This window comes from Schistocerca piceifrons, chromosome 2, assembly GCF_021461385.2.
Source record: "Schistocerca piceifrons isolate TAMUIC-IGC-003096 chromosome 2, iqSchPice1.1, whole genome shotgun sequence".
Classification (NCBI taxonomy): Eukaryota; Metazoa; Arthropoda; class Insecta; order Orthoptera; family Acrididae; genus Schistocerca; species Schistocerca piceifrons.
The window spans coordinates 1,057,751,851-1,057,767,655 of record NC_060139.1 but is presented as its reverse complement, the minus strand read 5'-3'; the positions used below and the strand labels follow the sequence as shown (position 1 = coordinate 1,057,767,655).

General features: G+C 39.0%; 1 protein-coding gene across 2 annotated transcripts in view; it reads right to left on the bottom strand.

Moving 5' to 3' along the window:
* LOC124777691 (angio-associated migratory cell protein-like) overlaps positions 1-15,511 on the bottom strand; it is a 52,609-nt gene extending 37,098 nt beyond the window's left edge. The window contains exon 1 of one of the 2 annotated variants that reach the window (XM_047253172.1): positions 15,435-15,511. The gene's annotated coding sequence lies outside the window, so the exon portion shown is untranslated. Of the gene's footprint in view, positions 1-15,301; positions 15,402-15,434 lie in introns of those variants that run through there. The other variant, XM_047253173.1, reaches the window with a different exon arrangement.
* Between the last annotated feature and the right edge of the window lie 294 nt (positions 15,512-15,805).

Genomic DNA, 15,805 nt, shown 5'->3' with positions numbered 1-15,805 from the left:
TTCACTACTTCATCCCTCAAAGCTACCCATTCTTCTTCTACTGTATTTATTTCCCCCATTCCTGTCAATTGCTCCCTTATGCTCTCCCTGAATCTCTGTACAACCTCTGGTTCTTTTAGTTTATCCAGGTCCCATCTCCTTAAATTCCCACCTTTTTGCAGTTTCTTCAGTTTTAATCTACAGGTCATAACCAATAGATTGTGGTCAGAGTCCACATCTGCCCCTGGAAATGTCTTACAGTTTAAAACCTGGTTCCTAAATCTCTGTCTTACCATTATATAATCTATCTGACACCTTTTAGTATCTCCAGGGTTCTTCCATGTATACAACCTTCTTTCATGATTCTTAAACCAAGTGTTAGTTATGATTATGTTGTGCTCTGTGCAAAATTCGACCAGGCGGCTTCCTCTTTCATTTCTGTCCCCCAATCCATATTCACCTACTACGTTTCCTTCTCTCCCTTTTCCTACACTCGAATTCCAGTCACCCATGACTATTAAATTTTCGTCTCCCTTCACAATCTGAATAATTTCTTTTATTTCATCATACATTTCTTCAATTTCTTCGTCATCTGCAGAGCTAGTTGGCATATAAACTTGTACTACTGTAGTAGGCGTGGGCTTCGTATCTATCTTGGCCACAATAATGCGTTCACTATGCTGTTTGTAGTAGCTTACCCGCATTCCTATTTTCCTATTCATTATTAAACCTACTCCTGCATTACCCCTATTTGATTTTGTGTTTATAACCCTGTAGTCACCTGACCAGAAGTCTTGTTCCTCCTGCCACCGAACTTCGCTAATTCCCACTATATCTAACTTCAACCTATCCATTTCCCTTTTTAAATTTTCTAACCTACCTGCCCGATTAAGGGATCTGACATTCCACGCTCCGATCCGTAGAACGCCAGTTTTCTTTCTCCTGATAACGACATCCTCTTGAGTAGTCCCCGCCCGGAGATCCGAATGGGGGACTATTTTACCTCCGGAATATTTTACCCAAGAGGACGCCATCATCATGTAATCATACAGTAAAGCTGCATGCCCTCGGGAAAAATTACGGCTGTAGTTTCCCCTTGCTTTCAGCCGTTCGCAGTACCAGCACAGCAAGGCCGTTTTGGTTATTGTTACAAGGCCAGATCAGTCAATCATCCAGACTGTTGCCCTTGCAACTACTGAAAAGGCTGCCGCCCCTCTTCAGGAACCACACGTATCTACATAAAAAGCAAAATTGTAAACTTTGACAGGTGAATGATGAAGGTGTACTCAGTTGGACAGTAACTGTGCCTCGCAGACTGGTGTGTGAACATTATACACAGATGTCATCATTCAATAGAGGAAGTGCAGTTGGCCTCAAAGAAGTGGGTTGGAGTAATGGATGAATCGCTTGACATTTGAATAGGAGCGATACCACTATTCGACAATGTCGGCAGAAATGCGAGAATCATGGCCGAACACAGCATCAAGAAGAAAGTGGTCGACCTAGAGAGACAACAGAACATGAGGCCCAAGCAATTGTGAGAGGCACTCAGAACTGCAGACTCATCATTATCATAATCTGACTTTCAACCCGTGCTTTGGTGAACACAAGGACCATTAATAGGCAGTTCACACAAAGGGATCAAAGTTCATGATGTCCTTTGTGCCAACTACCACTGACTTCTTACGCCAACAAGCCCATTTGCAGTGTGTCTGGAATCTCACTGACTGGAATAGAATTGTCTTCAGCAATGATTTGCAGTTCAAACTGAGCCCTGGTAACCAGCAAAGACTTGCTTGGTATTATCAGTTTCTTTACGTTTTGCAAATTTTAATTATAACATTGAAATTGAACCAAATTAATAATGGGTTATTTGGAAATCCCTTGTTGAAATTCTACAAAAAGAAATGCAGTGCAGCCCCCTGCCCTCAGTTTTTTTATGTTAGGCTCAGTCTTTTGTCTTTTGTTTTGTCTTGTGGTGCCAAGGACAGTCAGTCTTTTGGTAATGCTATTTGTATCATGTGGAGAACAAATAAATGATGATAAAATTGAAAATACACCTGAGTCTTTTATTTACATAGTTTCCACATGCAAATACAGAACCAGGCAAATTTCAAAAGAAGAATTCGACAAGGTGGAGGCAGCTACAAAAACAACAGCTTATGTATCATTTTAGTGTAACTTCCACTCATCTCGATACTGCTCAGTGTGTTAAAATCTGTGTTTACTACAGTAGAAACACCGCTTAGACTGTATCAGTGTGGCTTTTGAATATTTATTATTAAAGAGAGGGTGGTAGAGTTACACTACCTTTCATTTTTTGTCTTATATAGGACAAAAAAGACAAGACCTAGCAGAAATCCTCGGGTAACACAGTTGATACGGAATTTAACTGACGAAAGTAGAAAATATAAAAGTACAGCAAATGAAGCAAATTACAGATTCCACAAAAACAAACTAATCCACACCAGCAATGAAATCCTTTACCAAACTACCGAAAAACTTGCAGACACACGAGGAAAAGAAGAATTGATTTTAATGGACACATCCCCAGACTAAAACTACATAAATTTTTAAAAAAAATTTAAAAAATACTACTTCCACAACAAAAAAAAGCAAACCAAACTGGTTCAAGGAAATGTAGGAATACTTAAGAGAATCCCAAAGTATAGAAAATATGCTCATAGATAATGATGCAAAAGAGAGGTTCCAAGTCAAAATCAAAACCAAATGAACAATCCAAATCTCTGAAGAAGAAAGTACAGCAGGATTAAAAAGAATGAAACAATACTATGCAAACAGACAGAAAGCAAAGAACTTATAAAATTGATTAATTTAACTTATGCCAAAGTCAGGCAAACTGGAAGACGAAGAAGAAGAAGCAGTTGTAAGGGAATACACATGTCTAGAAAATGAGATTGACAGAACTTGTGAAAATTGGTGAAAAGAAAACCAGCTGTGTGAATATCAGGATCTCTGATGGCAAGCCAGTACTAACAATGAACGAAAAGCTAAGAGATGGCAGGAATAGAGGGTCTATAAAATGGAAAAAAAAACAAGAAGACAATATGACAGAAAGAGGAGAGGAAGTAGGTGAAGATGAGACATGATATTGTGAGAAGAATTCAACAGACCACTGAAAGACCTAGGTCGTAACATGGTCCCCGGAGCAGACGGCATGTCCTCAGACTTGTTGAGATCCTTAGGAGAGCCAGCCATGACACAACTTTTCTAGGTAGTGTGCAAGATATATGAGACAGGGGATATATCCTCAGACTTCAAGAAGAATGTAAGCATTCCAATGCCGAAAAGGAAGGTGCTGACTGGTGTAAATATAACCAAACCATCAGTTTAATGAGTCATGGTCGCAAATACTGACATGAACTGTTTACAGAAGAATGGGAAAGCTGGTGGAGGTCTTTCTTGGGAAACATTAGTTTGAGTTCTGGAGAAACGTTGGAACTCATAAGTCAATACTGACTGTATGTCTCATTCTGTAAGAAAGAAATCTAAGTTTATACTATTTGTAGATCTAGAAATTTCTGACTATGTTGACTGGAAAACACTCTTTGAAATTTTGAAGGTAGCAGAGATAAAATACAGGGAACAAAAGTTTGGTTGCAACTTGTAAAGAAACCAGACTGCAGTTATGAAGTTGAAAGACACAAAAGGGAAGCAGTAGGTGAGAGGGAGTGGCCCCACTACAGCACATTTTTTATTCTTGAACTTGATGATGACAATGCCTTGTATGACACCAAGAAATTCTTTTCTCACTCTGCTTTTGACACAGTTTATTATCCTTTTCTTTCCTCACATGTTACTGATAAAGATTCTGTTACCATTTTATAAAAATTTTACAGAGATAACAAATGAAAAATACTGTGTCATACAACACACAATTCACATGTCACAGTGGCCAGGTGCAAGTGTTTTCAACTGGCCACCACTGCAGCAACTACTGCGCCCCTAGGATAGAGGCAGACCAAGATTTGATCCTGCAACCCCAAACACCTTACCACTAATTCACTCAAAAACTGGTATTGGCACCTGAATGGTCACAACATCTCACAATTCATTTATGCATTCTGCTGTTGACTTTGCCACTAGGTCACCATGCCCAACATATCAATGATAGGCAATGAAAACATCGTAACTCCATCTGTTTGTGAAAAGCCTCGCAATTCCAGTAACCCGTAACACTATTATCAGACAGATTTGAAAGGGCATGGATTTTCCTATTCTGTCAATAACTAGGCTTCTACTGTGGTGTCACTGCCAGACACCACACTTGCTAGGTGGTAGCCTTTAAATCGGCCGCGGTCCGATAGTATACGTCGGACCCGCGTGTCGCCACTGTCAGTGATTGCAGACCGAGCGCCGCCACACGGCAGGTCTAGAGAGACTTCCTAGCACTCGCCCCAGTTGTACAGCTGACTTTGCTAGCGATGGTTCACTGACAAATTACGCTCTCATTTGCCGAGACGATAGTTAGCATAGCCTTCGGCTACGTCATTTGCTACGACCTAGCAAGGCGCCATTATCATTTGCTTTTTATCTTGTGATGCATGTACCGTCAGACCAATGTTCACCAATTATGGATTAAAGTTACGTATTCCAACAGCTACGTACTTTATTTGCTAGACTCAAATCCTTTAACTGTTCCAGACCTCACGCCAGCCTGCGTGAGCTTAAATGCGTGCCTTTCGGCTTCACCTCCTAGTGGCTTGGCTGTCTTGCCAAGTCACAACATCTACAATATTGTTATGCATGTAGTAACTTTATCTGCATAACTTTATACTATTTGTTAAGAAACCATTCTTGCTTCTCCCCTAAAGTTTAACAAAATGGCGTTACGAGGTCTTCATTGCCTACCGTGGATATATGAAAAGAGTGTCACTTTTAATATTGTCTGTACTGAAATGTTTAACAATGTGTGCTCAATTTATTTTTTCTACACTCTGAATGGAGACTCCAAACCAAAATGAAACAAAGAATAAGACGCCACAGACTGCACCGGCCCAAGTCAATGCTGTCTTGTGATATACCAGATGTACAATCTACAAGAGGCTGAGACAGACACAACCAGCAAACAGCATCCACCACTAACTTAAACTGAAGTGGAATAACATTGACACTGGCCTTTTTCAATGTTTTGTTTCATTTTACTGTATGTTGTATTGAGGACTAATAATAAATCTGATAAGCAGCTGAATGTGCCTTCAACCCTGCTAGTTACATTTAACATCAGTTTATGTCAATACCAAGCAAAAGATATAGTTTGGCTACACTCTGTACAACGAGTGGAGCAAGGACTCTTTTTCTCTGCTTGTCTCACAATGCAATCATAATGTGAAGCTGTTTCACACTTCCTTTCCTGAAATGGCGCAAAACAAACTGCATTAATAGTATTCAACTTCAGGCTCCTCCCGGTCAGAGTTATTGTGAGGCAATGCTCATAAGGTTTAAATGTAGGTCCACTACTTCTATCGGCAGTGTGCTGCCTAAAAAGGATGGCATTTATCACTGGAACAACCAATTTTTGGTTACACCATTTCTTTTTATCTCCAGTTTAACCTGACTATTAAACCATTCAAAATGACCGAGATCATGATCAACATGGGTTTGAAGCAAAGTTTTCAGTTATTTCTACTGAAATAAAGTACAGCACTCCATTTACATTAAAAGATTAAAAGCTGGGGCGATACGACAAACTTTCATCATCATATAAGGAGAAAACATCCACAGATTCCTTGGAAGAAAGGGTAAATTTGATGGATATACTTATAATTTTATTGACCTGTTATAAACTCAGGATAATAACTGAACACATAATTTAGTGGATACTTCAGGGTGGAATACTGAATCATCCGAAACTGACCATGGAAGAAGTCATTAACTCGTGATCTCTCGTTTTTACCATTCTCCTTCACCTTCGCAATTCTTCCTGTAGACAATGAGACCAATTTCCGCTACAGCTTCAACCCAATATTGATCGTGATCTTGCTCATTTTGAATGGTTTAACACTCCCAAACAAAGAATGGTACCAATCTGCAATATAACTGAAATCCGATGATGACAGGGACAAACTATCCAATAGACAAGGTTGGTGGCAAGTCTTGCACACTGTACATACATGTGTACTGTCTAATAGGCTATGCCACACAGCAGTGGGTACATTATTGTCTCTGCAATGCTGTACCGATTCTTATGCCATGTGTTTGTTATTACTTTCTAACTGTAGATGTTGTTGTTATTTTAATAACAATAATACTAATAATCCAATATTTCAAAGCAATGGAAATTTGGTGAACAGACATATATTTTGCTAGAATACTTACATATAATAACTTCTACAAAACTCAAAAATAACTGTAGCAGTTTTGGGCATAACAAATAGTCTCTCTGCAAAACTATTAGGTTGGTGCATAAATTCATAGCATTTTTTATTTGAATGTTGGTATTCCGGTTGCTATAAGTTTGTTTATCATTTTTATTTGTAGTTCACAGATGCTATTTGAGTTTACACATTGCCATTTTATCATTTGGATATAGTGAGTGCAACTGTGGACATTCACCCACTCCAGTTCAATAGGGGAGCGACAGAAAAGTAGGCAGTCAGAAACATTTGTGCCTTGTATGGGGATAATGATATTGGTCAGAGCACAGCAAGGAAACGGTTTTCTCATTTTAAGGAGGATTGTTTTGCTCCACATTCAGCTAGGCTTTTCGTTTTTGATGGAGTGTTTAAACACATTAATCCACAGTTATTCATTTAAGTGTACTCAAGAATTGGCAAATGTTATGAACTGTGATCATTCCACCACTATGCAACATTTACAGACAATGGGGAAGGTTCAAATAATGGGTGTATGGGTACCACATGCTCCAAGCCAAACCACAAAAATCAGTGGGTGACCACATGTTCATCTCTGCTTGCTCGCGTCACCAACTGGCTCCTGAACAAAATCAACCATTCCTATCTTGCATGGTTACCGGTCACAAGAAACAGTGTCTTTATTGCTCTCCCAAAGTGTAGCCATTACTACTGACATTTATTGGCAACAACGGAGACATCTTTGAGATGCAATCCAAGAACAATGACTAAGAAGACTGCATCAAGTGATGCTGCACCAAAATATCGCCCACCCGCATTCTGCTAGACCAACAAAAACCACTGTTTTGTTCAGAAAGTCATTCTGTACCTACCTTATTCACCTGGTCTTGTGCCCTCAGATTTTCACTTTTTATGATCTCTTATCGAACAAGCTTCGAGGAACTTCTTTTCTGGATGAAAATGCGCTCTGAACATGGCTCAGCGAGTTCACTGCAAAACCACTTTATTTCCACAGTTGCGGAATCAAAAAGTTACCCCAGAGTTGGCAAAATCTAAATAGTGAAGCAGAATATATTATTGATGACTAAACACTCTGTTATGTGTATCTGTGTGTTTATTGAACTTATGGAAAAATGCTATGAACTTGTGCACCGACCCAAGATAACATTCCGTGCCAGTTTTTATTGGCACATTTAACAAGACATGCTTGCCATCCATGGCACCTAAACACTGATGGGAATTCCACAATTCTTAAAATTTATTTGAGCAGTGTAGCCACTATTATGAATTTCTGGCCTCTGCAGGTAAGGAACAAAATGCCCTATCTTACAATATATATAATTATGACACTCAGTTTTAATCCACAAAAAGGGGGGAAATATCTGTGTTGTCTTTCCCTCAATGAGGTGGTTGGTGGTGGTTTAGTGGTTATTTAGGTGACAAATGGTTATAACTACCCTGTTACACAGACAGCCCAAAAAACCGATGACATGTAATAAAGTGATCAGGAAGCAGTTATGTTATTAAATAACCTGATTTATTTAACAGAAGTATTTTTATAAAAATGGTTGCTGCATGTATTTTTTTACACTACAACTTCTGTTCACTGAAGTTTATTCTGTCAAATTTTCATTTCATTTCAGCTTTCCAGTGACAAAGTCTCAAGAGATGCCCATCATAGTTCTACAGGCGACATCATTATTGACACCAAATGTACTGAGCCTGCAGCACCAGGCTACAACGATCTGCCTGCTCGAAGGAAGTGAATCGTCTCCACAATAAAAATTTTTCCTCCTAAACCACTAACAAGAAGAAGAGACTTCATTAACTAGGGCTTATGGTATACTGGAGAGTGTCACTAATGGACCTCACAATGAGTGTAACACATTTGGAGAGCATATAGTCACAAACCTTAGGAAATTTCCTAACCAACAAAGATGCATAATAATGCACAGAATAAATAGCCTGACTTTTGAACCTGAGAGGGAACTGTACAAGCAACAGCATTACACATGAAACACTAATGCGAATGGCACACTATCTTCAAAGGAGGGGGGGGGGGGGGGGGGGGTTGCACTCCTGAGTACAATCATGTTCAATGTAGTTTTGAACCACAGGGTGGTCAATCGCTCAAGAAAACCTTTACAGAGACATACTAAATGATGCAAGAAGCCTACGGTGATGAGTGCTTATGCTGTACTCAGTGTTACGAATGGTTCACATGGTTTAAAAATGACCGAATGGAAGTTAAAGACAGTCCTCATTCAGGACGCTATTTGACGTATACCAACAATGCTCACGTCAGGAAGATAGAGATTGCAGAAGAATGTGAAATCCTGACACAATGCAAAGTGTTGCCACCAAGTTCGTCCCAAGGCTCATGAGTCAAGACCAAAAAGACCTTTGTCTCACAATCTGTGAAGAGCTTTTGATCTCACAAATGAGAAAGCAATGTTCCTAAAGAGAATCATAACTGGTGATGAGATGTGGGTCTACTGTTATGGTGTTGAGACCAAGGTTCAACTTTCACAATGGGTCGGGAAAGGTTCTCCAAGACCAAAAGCTCATCAGGTCTGGTTGGAAGTCACAGCCATGCTGGCAGTTTTCTTTGACTTTGAAGGATTAGTTCATCATGAATTCATGCCACAGGGACAAACTGTTAATCAGTGGTACTAATGGGACATGTTGTGACACCTGCAAGAAAATGTGAGGAGACAAACTGAAATGCGGCAAGACAACTCATGACTCTTGCATCACTAAAACACACCCACACATTCATCCCTGTTGGTTTGTCACTACTGCACAAAAAAACGAAATTGCTGTGCTGCTTCATCCTCTGTACTCTCCAGACCTGGCCCCTGAGGACCTTTTTTTCTTATTTCCAATGTTGAAAACCCCATTGAAAGGACAATGATTTGCAATGATAGACAAGACAAAAGAAAATTAGCAGACAGCACTTTGCGCGATCCAGCAAGGGGCATACCAAGACTGCTTCCAAATGCAGGAAAGGCATTTGGAGGGGTGTATCAATCGTAGTGGACAGTATTTCGGATGAGACCACGCGCAGTATGTAATAGGTAAACATAGAAAAATTTTGTGGACAAAGTTCTGGATTTTTTTGAACAGATCTTGTATTTCTACTTTTTTATACTGGTGTCACACACTGATGAAGTTTTTTGTTTTCCCCACTTCAGCTAATGATAAATAGCTACATGCCAGTAGCTGCACATCACCCTTCACAGGACATAGGTGTCCTTAAGACCTTAGTGCATAGGGCACACTGTATATCCAATAAAGATACTTCGCAATAAGAGCTCACATACATCAATCGCATTTTTAAAGCGAATGGATTTTCTCCGCAACAAATTCATAGAGCATTCAACGTGGAACCGAGAATGCAGGTATGTGATGGGGGAAGATCCACATCAAGTGCATTTTTGCCCTATGTGGATGCACTTTCCTTGAAGATAGGCCATATTCTGGAGAAACACTGTGCAAAGGTGAGCTTCTGGCCTGCCACGAAGATTGCAGATTTACTCGGCTCTGTAAAGGATGATTTATTGCTTTGTAATGGGGATGTGTATCAGATTCTTTGTGGAAATTGTGAGAAGTCATACATACATTCAAACAACATGCACCATTCATGAGAGATGTGTGGAATACTGAAGGTACACATTCTTCTCACAGCCAGACAAGTCAGCTGTGGCCGACATTCCATGAACTACAGTGATGTGAAGATTCTGACATCCACCGCTTCCTTTTGGGATTCTGTCTTCAAGGAAACTATAGTGATTAGATTAACTAATAATTTAATAATTAGAGGTATGGTTTTAATTTGGACAATTTGGGTTAATTAAACTGCAGAGAAGTAATCATGGTGTCATCCCCACTGAACATACATCAATAAGCGAATTGAATGACTGTACGCCTTCACCACAGGTGGCGCGTGTGTCTTTGCTGTCAACCAGTGTCTGCAACTCGCAGGTGCGTACCACCATTGCAGAGCATATAAGGCTGCACTTGACACCTTGTTGTCAGACTTATGACCAAATAATGGATTTATCAATGTAAGAAGGAAAGACTATAGAATTTGATAAAGTTATAAAAAATTTATTTTCCCATCAATCAAACCTAAACTGGTTATGCCACTACCACCAACAATTCAGTAAGTCAGTAGTCTGTGACTGGAGTACCGACTCATAAAACCAGCACATAAACAATTGAGACAGCTGCTTCTAACAGACAAAGCATACTGCTCAGCAGATGATGACAAACTAAGGCACCTGCCTCTTCTGAACAAAGGGGTAGACTCGCCCTGCGCTCACAACAAGAATGCACTTCTGAGCAGGTGCAAACTTATTCTGCAGTAGCTCTGTTCACTATTTATGGAATTAATTTTCCAATTTATATTATCATAAGCTTGTATAGTGAACATGGAGTCTTTGTACTTTAGCTTGCCAGATGCTGCATTGCAATTTTACCAATGTTCTGCATTCATAACCATAAAAATTGGATGAATAATTTTAAGAGTTGTTTCAGAACAGGACAGCGATAATTTTAAGCCCTTATCTGACAACATAATTATCATAGTTTATTATGAAAAACTGTAAAATAGCCATGCAGTTTCTGGAACAAAGTGTTAATACTTTTGGAATTTACAAGTTCGGTCATTCAAGTATCCAGTGCATCTGCAAAGAATGCCAAATTACACAGTCTGCAAGATACTTCATTTCACTTATCGCATTTCCTGTTATGCTCTTAAGATCTGCGATCTCGAGTCAAATGCACCTACCAGTAATGGATGTCAGCCTGACCTGTCTTGTAACGAATCATGCAAACAAAGACACTGGAATACTGAAAAAATTTTTGTTTTGTACCTGCATTATTTTTCGGAATGCTGGTTGTGATGGCAGATTTATATGTAATACAATCCGAAGTCTAGGATAGGATGAAAGATGACAGTCTGGTTACAAGTTGAAGCGAACAAATGTGACACCACGAGAATAACTGTAATTCTTGTTATAGGGCACATGTTGTGCATGTTGATTCCAATGAGTTGTTTATGTTCACCATTTTGATGAACTCATTCGTCAATGGTAACAGTATTGAAGGCGTCAATTAACTCTTAGTTTACCTCTCTGATCATGAAACCACTGAAGTGTTTTACTTTAACCACCCCACTTTCCAATAACAAGGAACAATTATATTATTTGGAAATAATTTAGTCTAAAGACTTTATATGCAAGGTAAGTCAGGATGAAATGTATATGCTTTGTGGGGTGATACCATTAGTGATTCTGAACAAAAAACTTCACGTGGGCGTATGTTCTTTGCCCAATTGTTTCTGCGATATAACATACTTAATGTATATTTTTCTTTATTTTCTGTATTATTCAAGCATTGTCAGTGTTTACAGGGTACCACAGTAGTGTAGACGAAGTTGAGATGAACAATTTGATACAGGACATTTGAGGATAATCAAGCCAGAAACTGCCTCAAATTGGTCTACAAAAACTACCTAAGCTACAAAATGTGCATCATGCGAGATTTTCAATATTCTCAGACACTCTTCGCACAAACTATTAGACCTACAAAATGAATAGGACCTTTTTTGTGGGGAAAGTGATGTGGTTTAATTTTGTACTGCAATAAGTCTTCACTGTAGGTTCTGGTTTCTGCAGAAATGATATTAAATTTGTACTATCTTGGAAACCATTCAGAACAGAGCACATGTCCATACAAAGTTTTTATTATTCAGAATCAGTAACACTGCTACTCCTCGGCACATAACTTGCCTCCTGACCCATCCTGTATTGTCAAACACTGGGAGCATTTGAAAACACAAACAATTCCAACTGCTCTAACATATTGCAGATTGCACTGATCTTTGAAATTTTGCTTGTGCATAATGAAGTGGAAACCTGTGGATCTTTCAGCAGGGTCTATAGCTGCACTGCTTTTTCAGGACCTATTCCATAAAACTCATGTATAGCCACTGCAACGATATCCTCACTACACACTACAGATAATAAAATCCTTAAAGCTCACATATTTTAAGCCCTGTGTTGAATTTCATACATTTATTCAGTAATAATTGTTACATTTAGTAGCATAATCATCAGAGTTATTTACGCCATACTGAAATCTACGTTATCACTTCAAATAAAAATTAAATGTTGAGCTGTTATGGAAGCATTGCATCTCTTCCAAACCTATTTAATATTCTGCCAACAGAGAAATCTTTCATATAAACCCTTTTTTTCTTTTCTTATTAACCATAATTTGTACCTGTCAGGCCATAGTATAACATGACAAATGAACATTCTCAATATTTACTTTTCAAAACTTTTTATATCTGGAGCACCCCATAAACACATTTAGGTACATGCTCCTTCAACAACAAATGACATACAATATTTAACAATGTTGTTGTCTAACATTACGCTGGCCACTGAGGCACTAAATTATTTGCTGCTGGGTACACAAGATTTTATTGAACTATTGCACTGTGTAGTTGGGTCAACTGAAGGTTCCGATTCCACCAACATGTTTTGACCTATGACATAACTACGTTGTACTGTGTGACAATATTATGGAAAGTTGTCACTCATCGTATAATGGAGATGCCGAGTCGCAGATGGACGCAACAAAAAGACTGTCACAAATAAATAAAGCTTTCGGCCAGTTAGGCCTCCGTGAAAAGCAGACCACACACACACACACACACACACACACACACACACACACACACACCAGTGTGGTTTCATATGTCTGAAACTGCAGTCGTGTGTGGTCTATTTTTGACGAAGACCTTACTGGCTGAAAGCTTTAATTATTTGTGACAGTCTTTTTGCTGTGCCTATCTGTGACAGACTCCACATCTCTGTTGTATGGTGAGTGGCAACCTACCTTTTCATAATACTCTTACATTCCATCCTGGAGGAAAATGGGGGTTTTAATTTAAGCTGTATACGACAAACGAAATAGTCAATTTCAGTTGGGTGTTTTTCATATTTTTGTTCAGTTTATTCTCCAGAATTTCGTGTATGTTATTTTTTGTTTCTGTTTGCTTTGTTATATATTCAGCTTGGCGGACGTCCCGTTAGTTTCCTTTTATTCCTGTACTTTACATCTTTGTCCGCGGGTGTATTTAGTAAAGTTATGGTCGGCAGATTGTACATGCTGGAAACGAGAGTGTCCACCATTTTGATGACATCATGGATTAAAGAGTACAATTACAACCATACTCTGCAAACCACCATGAAGTGCCTGGCAGAAAGTATCTCCCACTGTACCAATTATTAGTGTTTCTTCCCACTCCATTTGTGTATGGAGTGCAGGAAGAATGGCTGTCTGAATGCCTCTGTGCATACAGTGATAATTCTAATCTTATCCTCATGATTACTATGTGAGCGATACATAGGGTGTTTTAGTATATTCCTAGCCGGTTCCTGTAACTTTATTAATGGACTTTCTCAGGGTAGCTTACATTTATCTTCCCGAGTCTTCCAGTTCAGTTCCTTCAGTATCTCTGTGACAATCTCATGGATCAAACAAACCTGTGACCATTCATGCTGCCCTCTGTATACGAAACTTCCTGGCGGATTATCAGTGCACACTCCGCTGCAGGGTGAAAATCTCTTCTCTGCGTACGTTCAAAATCCCCTGTTAGTACTGTCTGGTACAGGGCCCACACTTGAGCAGTATTCTAAAACTGGTTGGATGAGTGATTTGTACACAATCTCCTTTGTAGACTGATTGTCCTTCCCCAGTATTCTACCAATAAACTGATGTCTACATCTGCTTTACCTACAACTGAGCCTATGTGATCATTCTATTTCATACCCTCACAAAGTGTTACACCCAGGTATTTGTATGACTTGGCAGATTCCAAATGTGACTCAGTGATATAATAGTTATAGGATACTACGTAGTTTTTCAGTGGTACAAGGATTAAATTAGAGCAATTTTTCTGGGTTTCGCTTTGTAAAGGGAGATTCCAAAATGGAGTCAAGCATTCAAGTTTCTGCTTTGCTACATTCCATTTCAGTTCCTGTCTCATTTGTCAGAGATTGGACACTAACTTTGGTTACACTGACAGACCAGAATTTCTTTGGGTTTTGTGAAGTATCACTTGACAATATTCTGCTGCAGCAGCCACTGAATGCATCACCCACTGCTATCTTGACAGTCAAACATGTTTCAGCATCCATCCATCTATATCCCTACACTTAATTTTACACCTATTATGCAGTAATCTCTGTTTCTTTAGAAGTTTCTTTACAGTGGCCATGGAAGGTCCCTCCCATTATAAACCATGCTACTGGGTACATTTCTATCCAGCCCACTACAACTGTTCTTCTAATCTTGGGCCATAGTTCCGCTACATGCTCCTGCCCTGTACTGAAAATTTCATGTTCCTCACTGAGGTATGACACTATACATTACACTAAATACAAAGCAAACACACTGTTACTGGTCAATGTTAGCAAACAAGAGAAATGAACATAGCTTGGTGGTAAACGGATTAACAAGTTTTCAACCAGGAAGGTAAATCCTATTTGTTTATAAATTCTGAAATGTATTAAGTGACTCAGTGTTCGGCATATTACAGGTATACACAACGTAATAGGTACAAATTGCACACTGTGTAACAATATGCTTGGATACAGTGCCAGACTTAAATTGTTCATGCGTGGCATTGCAGTGTCGGACATAACAACCTTGCAGCAATTTAAGGAAAATCTGTTTCAAGCAATCAATCTGTCAAACATAAAAGATACGCAAATATGAGTCTACGCAATATTTAAGAACCTGCTGACCACATGTCACAATTATAGACAGACAGCATTGCACCACACCTACGAACCCATAAGACAATTTCCCCACTTGTTGTCAATGTATGACTATTTGTATACTAAAATACAACTCCTTATTGACATTTGGAAGCGTGTCACACTTATCAGTTTGAAATATTTCATAGTTACAGTAAAGAGTGGTACAAAACGTAACATTTGGTAAGCCTACATCATTACACAAATTTTAAAAAAATATTAAGCGCATTCAATCTTTGTCACACATATTCACAAGCACACAAATTATACCAGTGAATATACTCACAGTTTCTCTCCTTGCTGTTAACTTTGATGAGTGTTGTTTCGCGCTTATGTTCAAAGAATGTAGGACCTTAAGATATCACTCCATTGATTAGACTTGCGCCATTGCAAAAAAAGTTGCGGCACTCAAGTGACACCACCAGAATGGCCACTCGACTAGCGTCATTTTAGTTGCATTTGGAAACATGGAATGGGACATTCCATTAATTTTTGCCGCCAGACACATACGTCTTCCCATTTCCGTTTGATAAGGTCACATTTCTGCTGACGCTCCTTCAGTTGTGCGGCAAGAGATTTTTTTTTTTTTTTTCAGGGGACAAATAACAGATAAGATTTTGCAGGTGAGGAATTTCATTTCACATATTTATGTCTTTT